General features: G+C 36.1%; 1 protein-coding gene across 26 annotated transcripts in view; it reads right to left on the reverse strand.

Annotated features, from left to right (window-relative positions):
* TENM3 (teneurin transmembrane protein 3) overlaps window positions 1-14,654 on the reverse strand; it is a 1,293,899-nt gene that overhangs the window by 1,241,942 nt on the left and 37,303 nt on the right. For all 26 annotated transcript variants that reach the window (XM_088163549.1, XM_088163548.1, XM_088163550.1 and 23 more), the window contains exon 2: window positions 749-866. The gene's annotated coding sequence lies outside the window, so the exon portion shown is untranslated. The remainder of the gene's footprint in view (window positions 1-748; window positions 867-14,654) is intronic.

Below are 14,654 nucleotides of genomic sequence, written 5' to 3' on the forward strand. Positions count from 1 at the left end.
TGCAGAACTTATAACTCTGAATCCAGGAAACTAGTATTTCAATCCAAATACCTGTTGCCAGTAGAAGGCCTTAATTTATAAACCTGAATACTTCATGAATTCAAAATATCCATTCCTTCCCATAACAATAGAGATTTATATCTCATCTTGTAGTAGTGATAAAATCCAATTGAAGAAATATTCAATATTTTCTAGTCACAACATATGCCTAGGCTGTCACTCTGACCATCTCTTATTTCTGTGTCCTTTGACAATAAGGATGAGGCAGAGAGCCAAGGGCAGCCATGGACAATGTTCACACTGTCTGTTAGTGCTCATATTGTATATCTCCAGCTGGAATATACTGTGACTACTTGTTATCTTAGTGACAACAGAGAGAAGCTGATAAGAAGAAATACAGATACCCCTATAATCCCTTCATGTTACAATTCTATTTCTTGCTTTCCTTGCCTTACAAATTCATTATTTCATCTCCTACAGTATACAGAGTTACCATTCCCAAAAGCTGACTAATAATGCCTGTGACTCATGATATTCCTTCCTCGGCCTGAATTTCAGAAAAGGCAGTGGAGGAACATCAGAACAAGCTTTAAGCCTTCACATTGTTCTTTCTTATGGGTGCACAGAAATGTTTGCAATTGTTTCTCTGGTAGAATACTAAGTTAGCCATTTTTCTTATAGAGTACTGAATTACACAGAAATCCAACAAAATTTTATAATATGTTTCCCAATGATTGAGCCTACTTACAGGAAGGTGGTGTTGCACAAGGATTCAGTACTTCAATCAGTGTAGTCTGCACACCAGAAGAAAATCCAGAGTGTGTTCTGTTCCTGTGATGAATTTTCTATCTTTCTGTAGGCTACACCTAGGAAATAACGAGTACAGTGTCAGTGTAACTAAATACAGAAAATAACATAAACCAAATTATCAGAAATGAAAAAATGAGAAGACGTTGAACAATAATTTATGGCGAAGTCCATATGATTATTCATCAGTATGGAATTACAGAAGACAAAAGTTTAAATTTTGTCCTCATTTAATTCTGCAGTTCCCAAGTGATTCCAGGGTTCTTCAATCTCAAGACTGCCAAGCAGACTCGAACAGATGTTATTATTACACCTAAACAGCCATCTGGTAGCCTGAGAGGAGAAACATAATGACCGCACAGGGAGCAGGTCCAGCCGTCCAAAACAGCACAACCACGTTTCCATTCAGCACGTGGAACAACTGGAGTATATAGAACATATGAAGTAAACAGTCATGTTTATTTAACAGTAGAGTTAATTCATAACTTTTTTCTTTCAGTTGAAACAGAGGAAGCTTCTCTTCCTTCAGATTCTTATTTACATACTTGGCAGAATTCTACAGAAAGAAGAGTAGTCAGAAATAAGGCATTAAGATAGCCTGTTCTTAAAGGGAGCTGAGTTCAGATGTATCTTCACAGTATCTTCACATCCAAACCAGTACTGACGAGGGCTGGTGCTATTCCCTTTAAGTAGCTGAAGTCAAAGCTGAACCACCATCCAAATAAAAAAAGATTTACCCCCGATATAACCATTATCTTTTATATCTAGGCTTTGCTGCAAATTAATCTCTTCCATTTCTAAATCAGTTTCTGCTGATTTCTTTTCTTAACAATTTTATATATTGCTACCCTCATTCTTCACATTTTTTAGGTTGAATAAGCTTGGTTAAGCCTTCTTTTGATGCCTTTAATATTTAATTTAATGAATGATCAGTAACCAGGTACATTTTGTTTATCCTTTTAGAAACTTAGACATCTTGAGCTTTGTTGTTGGAGCCTGGGTTGTTTTACTGGATCCTTACACGTTATGCTTTTAAAGATCTGTAGAGATCAAGCAGATCTCGTTTCAGCAATTTCTATTCCTGGTGCCTTTGCCACAGACTATCAACCCAGAACACAGAAATGTTTGTCATGCCTCTAATTCATAAAGGGTGATAGAGGCATGAAGTGTTTTCAGATTTGTGAAAAGATGTCTGCCAGGCATTTAGCACAACTTTAGATCTGCTACTACTGAAAGGAAGGAAAACACTTGAGTAAGAAAGCAAAAAATCTGGAACTGGCCTCACATGTAGCAGTACGGCTTGGTAAATATGCTGTCCCCACATTGTTCCCTGAGCATTAGAGGGGATTCCTCACCTTGCATTTGTGCTGTTAAATGTTCCCACTTAGTGCTTCTGCTTGCTCTCACCAAATTGAATGTCTATTATTTTCTAGTATTTCTATTATTTATCAGGATTATTTTAAGCCTGAGACAGCAGCATTATTAGCATCTACTCTATTTCCAAAACTACCAACAATGCCAGAATAACATTACACCCAGTAAAGAATTTTACAGAATTACACACCTCCCCCCACACCCCAGTTACTGTGGAAAAGAGTGACTACAAATAAATATTATATCTTTTTGACCCCAAAAAAACTTGAATAATACTTTTAGTCTAATCTTATCTAGATCACAGTTCCCTAGCTTGCTTAAAAGAATGCTATGCGTAATTATCAAAACTGCAGTTTGCTACATTAAAGTCGTATCTCCTTACCCTTAAGGTTTGCTGAAGTTTTTGAAGAGACAAAACTGGACTGACTTATTCTCTAGAAATCTACACTGCTCAATCTCAGTATCTCTTGCAGATGAGTAGAAAGAACAGTTCGATAATTTCAGGTCCCTCAGGGAAATTTAGGTAAGAAATGATGCACAATTCTTTGGATATTTCTTCAGGACTTACTAACAGCCCTTTCCTGAGCTTTGGAAATTTCACCATCCTTAAGTTCTCAAATATGATGCTACTATACATGTAAAGATTTGTTTATTCCTTCATGCATATCTTATGACTTTATAAATCAAATAATCTTTGCACATAAGATGAAAATAAAAGACAGTTCTTTATTTCTAGTTGAGCTTAACCTTGCAGTTAGATAAGTTGTATTTATTTTTATGAGAAGTTCATAGTTTTTTGTGTAACTAGTTTGTTACATTTAATAAAATTATTGGATTCTAACATCATCCGTCCAATATTCTAATACTGACCCCTGAATCTTCCACTGCTTTCTATCCAGAATCAACTAGGTTCGAAAAGACAATTCTTACCTCACACAAAGACACTAATTGAATGTGAGATAGTTAATTGTTTATGCTTAACTTTTAAGGTTTTATATAATTGTATGTAGATTTGTCCCACCAGCTTCTTTGACCTTGCAGTGAAGATTTTCTTTAAAAGAATCTTCAGCTTGCACTAATTTTCATGCACAGAAGGGATTCTCCAAATTTCTGAGTATGCTTAAAAATGAAAATTCAGTCTGTTATCTTTTCAAATACAACTGATTTTCAAAATAGATGTTTCTGTTTTGGGACATCTATATTAGATTGCTGGGTGAAGCTCTTTAAATAGAGACATATATACATTAGATTACAGAAAGTATTTTAATTATAGGAAAGAACAAAAGAAAGAAGACAAAACCAGATAAATCTAAGACCACTCAAAACAAGTGTCTCGTTTGCCTAGGTTCACGTATGCCAGCTCACAGGAAAGATAAAACAGGGAGGTCTCAGTTAACCACATGTGTACATGAAGACCTACATGACATAGCCTATTCCTCAGCTGATTTTCCTAACAAGAGGAACTTAATAGCAAGTTGTTTACCACCGAATCTGCTGGAGGATGCTGTTCCTCTTGCATAAATTAATGAACTACATGCTCACTGCAACAAATGATTTTATATGCCTTTGTTGCCCATATTTTTCAGCTTCTCTGCTACTCCAGCTCAGTTGTGCCCTTCTTCTCAACACTTCATCCTCTCTGATCTATAAGCTTAATCTGCTTTCTTTAATATTAGGATGAAAATTAGGGACTACAACTTTCCTCAAGGCATAGTTGGCATTTTATACTTTTAGAGGATTATTAACAAAAATACAGTCCACTGTCTAAGAAAAGTTTAAAATAGGACAATAAGTCTAAAACAAATGTGCTGCTCAAACAAAGCCTTGTCCCTTTGGCATATGAAAGCAATGAGAAATATCAGCTATCCCTGGTGAGAAGACTATGTTAACATCTGTATCTCATTTTAAGTACTAGATTAATTTTTTTCATAAGACTTTCTCTGGCTTCTCTGTTCTGTAATATCCCACCCTTAACATATAAAATGACCCTAAGAAAAGCAGTTCAGCCCTGTAATTCTACTACTTCCATGATAATAGCATCCCAGATAAGGAATATCTATCAAATGTGTCAGAACATTATCAGTTCATTCCAGTCTCCTTTTTTGCCTTATTTTTCTTATCTTCCAGCAGCACATGCCTTGGCTTCTACTCAACATCATTCACAAAGCTCATAGATAAATAAATCAAATAAATAAATAAAACCTAAAAAAATGTTAAAAAAACACCAGCACCAAACACATCCTAACACACTCTTTTTCCAAGTCTGGAGTTTCTTAAACTCTATTATTTCCTTTTCCATGACAAAATGCAACCTGGCTAGAAAAGTTTACAGTCTTCTAAAAGCCTTGCAGTGAGAAAGGGAGGTGTGGGGAAGTGGAGCAGTAGGGGACAGGGCAGGGCAGGGCAGGACAAGGTGTATTGGCTCTGGCTTTGCCAGGAGCAGCTGTGAACCCCCGGAGGGCACAGCAGGGTGAGGCTGCAGGGAGCAGTGGCTGGGAGCAGCTGGACACCAGGGACAGGGAGGCAGCACAGGGAGGTGACTGCCACTGCCCTGTGGGACAGAAGGTCTAGAGACAAGCCATGTGCAAAGAGCAGTGGTATTCCACACCTTTTTTCCCCACTGGTAAGGCTTCTCCTCAAGCCTCCAGGGTCCCTAAGCTTCCGAAGAGATTCTCCAGACGTGAAGCAGCACTTGCAGGAGATGAAAGAGGAGTGGATTACTTACTTAACCCACAGAGACTTATATAAGTTCATGGCCCTGGTGCACGGCATCCCCAGAGGTGTTCGTGGGGCTGGCAGGTGTCTCTGTGAGACTGCCTGTCCCTTTTGAAATGTTCCTGATGACTTGAAGGCAGCTGCTGTCACGCTCCTCTTTACAACAAGCAAAAAGCAAGATCCAAGGAACTACAGGCTTGTCAGCCTTCCCCAGACAAGCTGTGGTATTTGTAGAAGGCATTTCTTCTTGCCTGAGCAGATCATGCCACGCCAACCTCGGCGCCCTATAAACTATGTATTATGGTTATTATATATTTAAAACAGATGGAAAGCTAAATTCCTTTGCAAATAGGTATTGCTATCTGAAATGCACACACACAAGTTATGGATCGCATTGTACAATAAGCAGATGTCAAATTTGAGGAACTATGTCCTTTAAAATTTGAAAATAGTTGCTATTTATTTTAGCAAAATGTTAAAAAAAAAGAAATTTGCTTAGATTTCTTAGAAATACCGACTTTAATGATTTCTTACAATTTTTTTTCAATTGTTTTCCATGCACATAATTAAGGAAACCTTCAGACACATTTCATTTGGTTACAGATGTATCATTTACAGAGTAAGTAATATATTTTCAGAGTTTTATAAAATCTTATTTATTGTTGCTGTAACTTTTTGCCTTTTAAAATTTGAAATAGATTCTTTCATTTTCTAACAGCTTATTTGTACAGTGTATGTTTTAAAAAACATGGTATCTCCAGAAAAAATTATGTCCAATGACTATGGGAAAAATATGAAGCTCACTTCCAATAAGATCTATGAGAAAATGCTGCAAAGAAGCATGAACTTGAAAAAAATTGTCATCTTAAGATAAAAAGTAAATTCACCTTACTTGCTTGAAAATATCAAATATTCTATTTATGAAAAATCTCATCATACATCTTTACTGCTGCACAGCTAAACATCACACTTTCTTAATTCTTCATATGCTATATGGTCTCTGAAAGCCCACATACTTCACACATGAATATTATAAAAATATACAGAAGAGTTTTTAAACAATATGTATGTTGTAAGAGACATGCATCTGTATGTTGAGATGACACCATAAAAGAGTTCATGACCTTAGAGCTCTTTTCCAGCCTTAATGATTCTATGATTTTATGATGCAGTTAATGCTGCCTAGGAAGAGAGTTAAAGCAATAGCAATTTAATCAATATCTTATTATAAGCATGATATGAGAACTTGTGAAAAAGGCTTGCTACCCAACACCCAGAAAAAAAATATTAGCAATCCTTACTTGTAGACCCTTAGAGCTTATTAAAATTAAGTATGTTTCTCTAAATTAAACCTTTTATGAAAAAAATAGGAGGAAAGTTTCTAGCCATTTCTTTCTTTTGTAGATATTTAATAAAATCCAGGTATGACTGAATGAATCCAGAATACTCCATCTACGATGGACAACATATTTCAAATAATGTTCTAGCTGGCTTTTAGCTACTGAATCTAAAAGATGTATTAAAATGAAACAAAGTTTTATTTTTTTCGAAGTTCTTGATTATTGCAAATTGCAAAGAAGAACACGGTGAAAAGCAATTTAAAGTACACTTGAAACTAACAGTTCCTTCAGATTATGAAGTAAGACTTTGCTTTAATCCAAATTTACACTTTAGACTGATTTTTATCATGTAGAGCAAGAATTTTCAAGGAACTCTGGCAGAAGGAGAAAATATGCCTTAATATATAGGAAAAAATGAATACTGGAAATGATGGTAACAAGACTTATTTCTTTAGGTCCAAATCCCTATAAAAACTGGCTTAATGTTTAGCTTTCATCTTTTAATGTTTACTGTTTTGTGTCAATTCAATGTAATTTACACTTTCAATATACTTCTTTTATCTGAACCGAACAAACCCTTCAATACATTAATACTGCAATACTGAAGTATTTTCTTTTCCTCTAAAGATTTTAGGGTGAATTAATTATAGCCAAGACACCAAATATAAACATCTTGGTCTCACTACAACGAGTTATTTTATCTTTATTGCTGAAGACCTTTGCCTACATGCAACAGTACATCATGATTTAGTTCACCAAGACTGACAGGCTACTCTTTACGGTTTGACATGATGTCACTGTAGTAGGTATGTTGACTATTTAATGGCTTTAGAAAGTCTCTTATGGCCTTCACTAACTCATAAAATTAACTTTCATTGTCCTCTTGCATGAGTATTGATGACAAAGTGTAATCTTATTACAAGAGAGAAAATATGTCTAATAGTTTCTTAAGTAAAACATTTTTCTTCAGTGATATAAAGTTTTGCCTTGCATGAATTATATTCAGTGCTTCAAAGCACATAGCAACCTTTCATTATTTCAATGGTCCTCTTCAGGTGTACTCTACAAACCCTCAGAAGTGACATTGTCAAACTGTCATGAATCTACTTGATGCATGTCAAAGCCTCACTATTCAGAACTGGTGACTAGACACCTGAGCAGTAAAAAACCATCATGAATTTCACTCTGTATCTTCTCTACAATGTGTCCATGTATGACTAAGGTAGTATCAGCTCTTGGCAAAAAGCATTCATCTGGGCTGAAAGGCTGTCAGCAGCAATATGGTAGATGTCAATTAGAATAAAGTATGCGATGCAAACACATTTGCCAATTACATGCATTAGACCTCATAATGGCTGATGTCACAAATGTAGTTTGGTGATAAATTATCTTAAGGACAGTAATTACATTTTTCCATCAGTTGAATATACCTATTTTGAAGTTACAAAACAAGATCCACAGAGAAAGTCTCCCGTCAGACAACAGAAACAATCGAAATGTCAGGGTGTGTGGTTGCTTGCTGTATGATTTTTTTCAAGTTAGACCCAGCTTTGGCTTCTAAGTATTCAGAATTACGTTGAAGAGATTGAAAAATAAATAAGTAACCAAAAATAGGGGCTACAAAAAAATTACATTAACTAGATCATTTGGATTGAGTCCAACTCCCAATTCAATATGGGGAGGATGGCATCCAAGATAAGAAGAGCTGAGGACAGTGATGGAGTCAGCAGCAGCTGTATATAAAGCTACCTGGCAGAATATCCAGTATTGACAATTTTTAGATCATTAGTTAGCTCAAGATAGGGAGCTGGACTCAATGATCCTTATGTGTCCCTTTCAACTTGAGAGAGTCTATAATTCTATGATTTAATACTTGCCTTAATTTTCAAATCTTAATACAAACACCTTAGTTTAAATAGAACTCATAAAGATTCTATAATCTCTTTTATCTAAATTATCAGAACTATACTTTTTTGCCTAAATGTATACATTTTATTTAATTTTTAAAATTAAAAGTATCGTGCGATACAATACCAGACAACCATAAAAAGGTTTCTGTCATGAATATAAGAAGCGCAAAGCTTGCAGTAAGGATGAAAATCCCGCTGCTCACTGTTGAGGAAACTTCCCGGTTTCTCACGAGACTCTCTCAGTTCCATTCCCAACACCATCCCGCAGCGGGGGCCGATCCCTCTCCGCAGCGGCGGCTCCGGTGACCCGAGGGGTTCCCGCACACCGCACACTCCCAGTCACACCGGGTCTCTCACCGGATCCATCCCAGGCTTCCCATGGCAGAGGCTCAGCTGTCTCATTCCACAAAGCCATTGGCTCACGGCGCAGTAGCACAGGAACAGCCCGAGCTGGTGCCTCCAAGGAGAGACCCCGAACAAAGGATCCCCTGGGCTTTTAAACCTTCCCAGCCCGAGGGCACGAAGGTCTGGCTCACAGCGGAGCCCTCGGCGCCCAGCTGGCAGTGCCACAGGTGCCCAGGGGCCAGCGGTTCACAGCCCCGGGTCTCTGCTCTCCGCAGGCTGGGCTCAGCCTGCACCCATGGAGCCCTCAACACCCGCCCTTCAGAGAACGGAACTGAGAGTGCCAGTGATCGGGATACACTGCTCAAAGGAAGCAACACTCTCAGAGTTCAAGGGAACCAATTCCTTACTAATCATAGTGTTTATAAATACGGTCATTTTCACAGTCAGATCTTTAGCCTTTTATTAATCTGAATTCCCCCCAAAATTTCAAAAATCATTGCTTTCTATTGGCAGCAAAGAAGTGTCTTGGAGAAGAATATACAGAAAATCACACTATGAAAAGCCAGAGCCTATAAAGGAGACAGAGGGGTCCTGCAACTTCATTTGAATAAAGGGAGAGAGTCCAGCAGGGCACACACCCGCGGAGTTTCCTCTCTCCACATTTCAGAGGGTGCAGCCTCTTTTATCCTAAACTCCCGGGCTGCATGGTGCCCTCTGCCTTTCCCCACTGGCTGAGGCATTGGGAAGGTCCAGCCTTCCCAAATCACCGACCACACATGGCCCATTGAACCCGGAATTGTACCCCAAAGCTCACAAACTCAGGCTTGTGCAGACACACTTGTCCATGTCAGGAGCCAAGCTGCCTGGGCTCTGTAACAAACCTGCTGCCTGTGGTTAGTAGAGACACGAGGACCCATTTCAAAGTCATTAACATCCAAACCTTCACCCATGGAACTGTCGGTACAGACTTTAGCACACATCTTCCCTATCAAGAACTTAAGCTCTACATCTGCTTGCTTGCAGTGGTTCATCAGAAAAGACATACGGGAGGAGTTCCTCCCTCTGAACTCAGCTCAGCTACACTTCATAGATCTCTCACCCTGAGTGAAAGCATATCCCTTGGTAAAACCTGGTAATAAGACTAGGTCACATGTTGGCTTTAGAAAAGAATAACAGTGATTTAATTGTGACTGAGTACAAGAGGTCTGGCTAGCAAAAATTCAAACTATGTAAAAATTACATTTTTCAGGAGCGAGCTATTGTGAGCTATGCAAAAGCATTTTAGTGTGGATGCAGTTATGGCATGCACAGATGCGGTAATTAAGACAATTGTAGAGACAATATGCTAAAATCATGTCCTTTTTTCAATTAATATTTTGTCATATATGGCAGCAGTGTGACCTTTGCAGGGGGATATAGAATATATGCACACACACATATATATATATACACACATCTACAAATGAAACCAGGGTTTAGGGTCTAAAAATGGCATCTGCTGCCACAAGAAGTGAAATCCATCAGGTACGAAAATTAATTGTTGGCAAAAAAAAATTGGGTTAATTATTTCACTGATGAACTGTATCCATATAGAATGGAAATAACTGTATTCAGAAAATAACAGAAAAAATTCTTATCTACCACAAAAATGGAGTACATAAAAAACTGAATTTAGGCCTAAAACTTCTAAACAAGTGGTTAAACAGAAACCTGGCAGAAATTATTTGCATTATCTAGTATGTATTAGCACCACTGGTAAAATATGAAGGAGAGTAAATTTAGCATCTAAATTCCCTATACCATGAAATGGAAAGAGAGTGCCTTTAAAAGACACTGAAGTTTAGGACTCTTAACATAAATGCCTCAAGTTCGGACAGTGTGGCTAGATCTCAATGTATGTTTCCATCTGCTGTTCATGTATTGGCATATTCTGATCAAACTATAAATAGGCAAAGTCTTACACCAAAACAAATAATATTTAAGAGCTGAACTACTAATGAGTTTAGAAAAATACTTAAGTAGCTAAAAATACCCCTAGAAGTTATTAGAATAAAATTCAAAAAATCAGAGCTAAAATACTTTATTTATTTTGTGGGTTTTAATAGTTACTAGATCTGTGTTAGTTAAGGCAGCAGAAAGAGAGACAAACAAGAATAAATTGAAGACCACTGCTCAGAACAAAAATAACCAAAATATTAATTCTGAGAAAACTATCGGGATTCACAGATTGCATCTGGAAAAAATCCAAATGAAAGAGCAAATATCACACAGCAGAGTGAATGTGCATACAGGAAAAGCTAAAGCAAATTTTACAATATTGTCAGGTAATAACCTCTCATAAAAATCTTGAAGTTTCCACAGAGTTTCTGTCTGTATTCATGTTCTCCCAAACTATTTTACCCAACACAGGTCTTGGTCACTTTCCTCCTCTGTCTCCAGCATCCCTTTAGTGATCTTTCTGCAATTATCTTTTCAGTCTTTCTGTATCAAGACAACCTTTTCACCAAGTAAATGGAAATTTCTACACTTATTTTAGTTTTAATAAATGTAATGTGTATTATATTGATTACACGCTAATTCAGAATATCTCCTGTTTTCTTCTAAATTCTCCTAATCTTTGATGCAATTTCATTTCTACGCTAAAGACAAAGTTGGGAATTCAGAAGAAAATCTTAATTTTTTTTGAAGAAAGTAGTCTCAGGAAGGCTTGCAAAATGCCTATTCTCAACTTCTTTTTGGCAGCAATGGTTAGTTTCTAAATCTAACTCATGAAAACATTCTGTTGTTTTTTTGGTTTATAAGAACAAGAACAGGATAAAAGAATAACCTCTTTCTGTAGAACTCTTAACATATTCCTGCACCTGTTATAGAACTCAGTTTGGAAAGAGAACAGTGATTCCATGTTCAGTTTCCAGTTCCTACCAGATTTAAATTAATACATTTTTAATAGGAATACAAGGACAGATCTGCTCCTCTTCTTTCCATCCTTAAGAGTGACTGTAAGGACCTGATGAGGGCTATTCCCTGGATGGATTTAAGTCACACAGCTAAGGGGGATTTTCCTACACATTGTTCAACTTAGAAGTAATCAAGTCAAGTCAAAGTCAGCTGATTTTTTAGAGAGCTTAATTCAAAAATGTGACATTTTATGGACAAGTACATTATAACAAGGTAGAACAGTTGAATAGTAGTTCTGCTTTTGGAGAATGAAATCAGGTTTTTTCTTTAAATTTAAGAGGGCTAGTAAGATTAGAGGGGAAGACAGGAAGCAATTGAGTTAGCAGCTTTCCATCACTTGAATAACATATAAATAGGTAGGTCTAGCTTCCTGAATGTAAAATCCTTTATCCTAACTCTATTTAAAATACAGCATTGATTCATTCAATCACACATTATCATTCTCAACATGAACTTAGGTGAACTGTTTGCCACTGATTTGACTATTCTCCTCCAAAGAATACACCCATAATAATCGAACATATTTTCTTCTAATTCTTGCTATGTTTCTCCATTGATATCACTTCTTTTTACTGGCATAAAAAAGAAAGGTTTTATTAAAATATAGCCAATAGACTGCTATGTTAGTATTGACATAACCTTCTTCATGTCCCTTCTACAAACTGAATCTAGAGAATGAAGCAGAGAATATATCTGATGTTCCTGAGTGAAAAATAACGTTACTACAAACGCACATAGTACCAAATTTTATCTTTCTTATGAATTAGTGACATAGGTAATTTTGGAGAAACAGATCAGTGGGCTAGGCATCTGTTCATTCTAGGTACTTATCTTAACATTTCAAGGTATTTAAACATGTTTGAAACACAAAACAAAATAAAATAGAGCCAAACAATTAACCCCTCCCACAAGAAACCCTCCCCCAAAACCCCCAAACCAAACACCAAAAACCTCAACCACCACAGATTCATTGTGCTGAGAGTTGAAACTGTGATCAGACAAAAGGTCAGATGATTAAAATCTAAATTATTTTGATTAAGAGATATTATGGTGAGAAGAGGAAAACTAAAGAAAAGCTGGTCAGTGGAATGTGGGTATCACCTGAACATGCTTTGAACGTGCCTGTTAATTTCACAACTGGAAGAAAAAATACTCGTGTTTAAATCTACTCATGTTTTAGTATTCAAAATAATCTGTTTAAGCTAATAAAACCTTTAGAGTGTAAATTACATTATAAAGCTGAAGTGATGTATCTGTGCAACACTCCATCTTATTGTACGAGTTCTTGAATCATATAGGGCATTTCTAAATCATGGACATTTGACTCTCACTCTGGTTTGTGCTTTTTACCTTCTTAGACTGCAGTCACATATACCACAGTTTGTGGGTAAAGGAATTCATTTTAGCCACCTTTCTCACTCCTTTATCATTCTTTTTCAGAATGCCATTAAGATATAGTCTGCTGATGGCTATAAAAATGAGAAATCTGAAAATGACTGTATGTGTTATGTCTTGAAGCTATACTAAAAGTCACTAGAATTATCCAATAAAGAATGGAGTTAATCATTAGTTTCAGGTGTGATATATTAGTAGAATGCTCTGTCATCACAAGAATCTTTGTTCTAATTTATCCCTATGAAGTTTTTACATTAGCTGCAAAATTGGTTGTCTCAATGACAGGTACAGTCTTCTTTAAGGACAGGTAGTTTTTGCTCTTAAAATATACTTGCCTAATCAGGATTCTGCAGAGAACATATGAACACTGGGCTATACAGAGCCACAAAAAACGTCTGAGTAAGCACAATCATTCTAAAATTAAAAATATTTTTTTCAATTTATGTTTAAGCTATGAGAACTTTATTTTCTTTACTCAAGGTATTATATTCTTGCCTAAAATGTTATCATTTGTTAAGTCATATGATCGCACCTGTTGTATTTATAGGTCAACCTCACCTTAATCTGAGGAAGAATACATGTACATAAATATTGCAAAGAAAAAGAAATATAAAAAAACTGAATTAATCTACAAATTACATTCTGAAATAACCAAGAGTTCTATTACTATGTTTTTGCTTTTTAAGTTTTCACTGTCTAAGAAGTAGATGTATCCAGGTTCAATTAACTTTACGTTGGAGAATCAATTAGCTTGTATAAAAGAAGTCTGCAACCATACAATTGTGGAAATATTTAAGCAGATACCGTTTTCAAAAATTATTCCCTTCTAGAGGGCCAGCTAACTTTGAGTACTAAAGAGGTGAAAAAACTCAATACCAAAAAACTGAACTGTCATTGCAGAGGAAAAATAGTCCAATAGATACAAATGTAGCAAACTGTATGTATAAACATGGATCCCATGTCCTAGAATTAACATCTTATAATATTTCATATATCAGCCCACAGAATTTGGATAGTTGTGACTACCTCCAAACAGTTCTAAGTGTTTTATGTAGGCAATCTACATAAAAAGCAACACTGAACATTTAGTATTATTTTGTTATTTTGCCAACAGTGATCTCAAAACAGGTTCATCATTCAAAAAACAGTAAATCTTTTAAAATAGGGTTGTTATTTACTCTAAAAGTTTAAAATGTAAATGGATTTCATCATAGCATATGAATAACAAGCATGTACTTGGCAGTGCCCACAGTGTACTTCTTAAAAACAGAAAATTCTTCACCTTTTGCCTTTTTTTGATGGGCTATTGGTTTCCTTCAAAATTATTTAAAATATTTTATAGTCAGCACATAAGGATCAGAGAAGTCAATATGCTGTATTTCAAAATTTCCCCAAAACTAATCATGTTAGTTCAGAATATTTTGTCGAAAAAAATCATAGGCAATGATATAGTCAATTGAAAATTAATGGAGGAAAATTTAGATTACTAACACATTTCAAAAGCATCTAAACTAACTTACTAGAAAGCTGAGAAGCAATATAGATTTTTGTGTTAATTTTCCTGTGATTGGGTATGACTAAGAGAACGACAAGCATATAATAATGCACAAAGAATGACTTGAAAAATTACTTAGGAAATGTCATCATGGCACACTCAGAGATCATGGATACAATCGTCTCTGGAACCGGCTACACAATATTGATCACCTCCTCTAAAATAGCATAGCATTTGCAACAGTCCAGAGAAGACAAATTAGAAGTGTAATTATTCAGTCTGTAGAATTTGCAGGTAGTCTTGAGGCAAAGAATA

Source organism: Sturnus vulgaris, chromosome 4 (genome assembly GCF_052056855.1).
Source record: "Sturnus vulgaris isolate bStuVul1 chromosome 4, bStuVul1.hap1, whole genome shotgun sequence".
NCBI lineage: Eukaryota > Metazoa > Chordata > Aves > Passeriformes > Sturnidae > Sturnus > Sturnus vulgaris.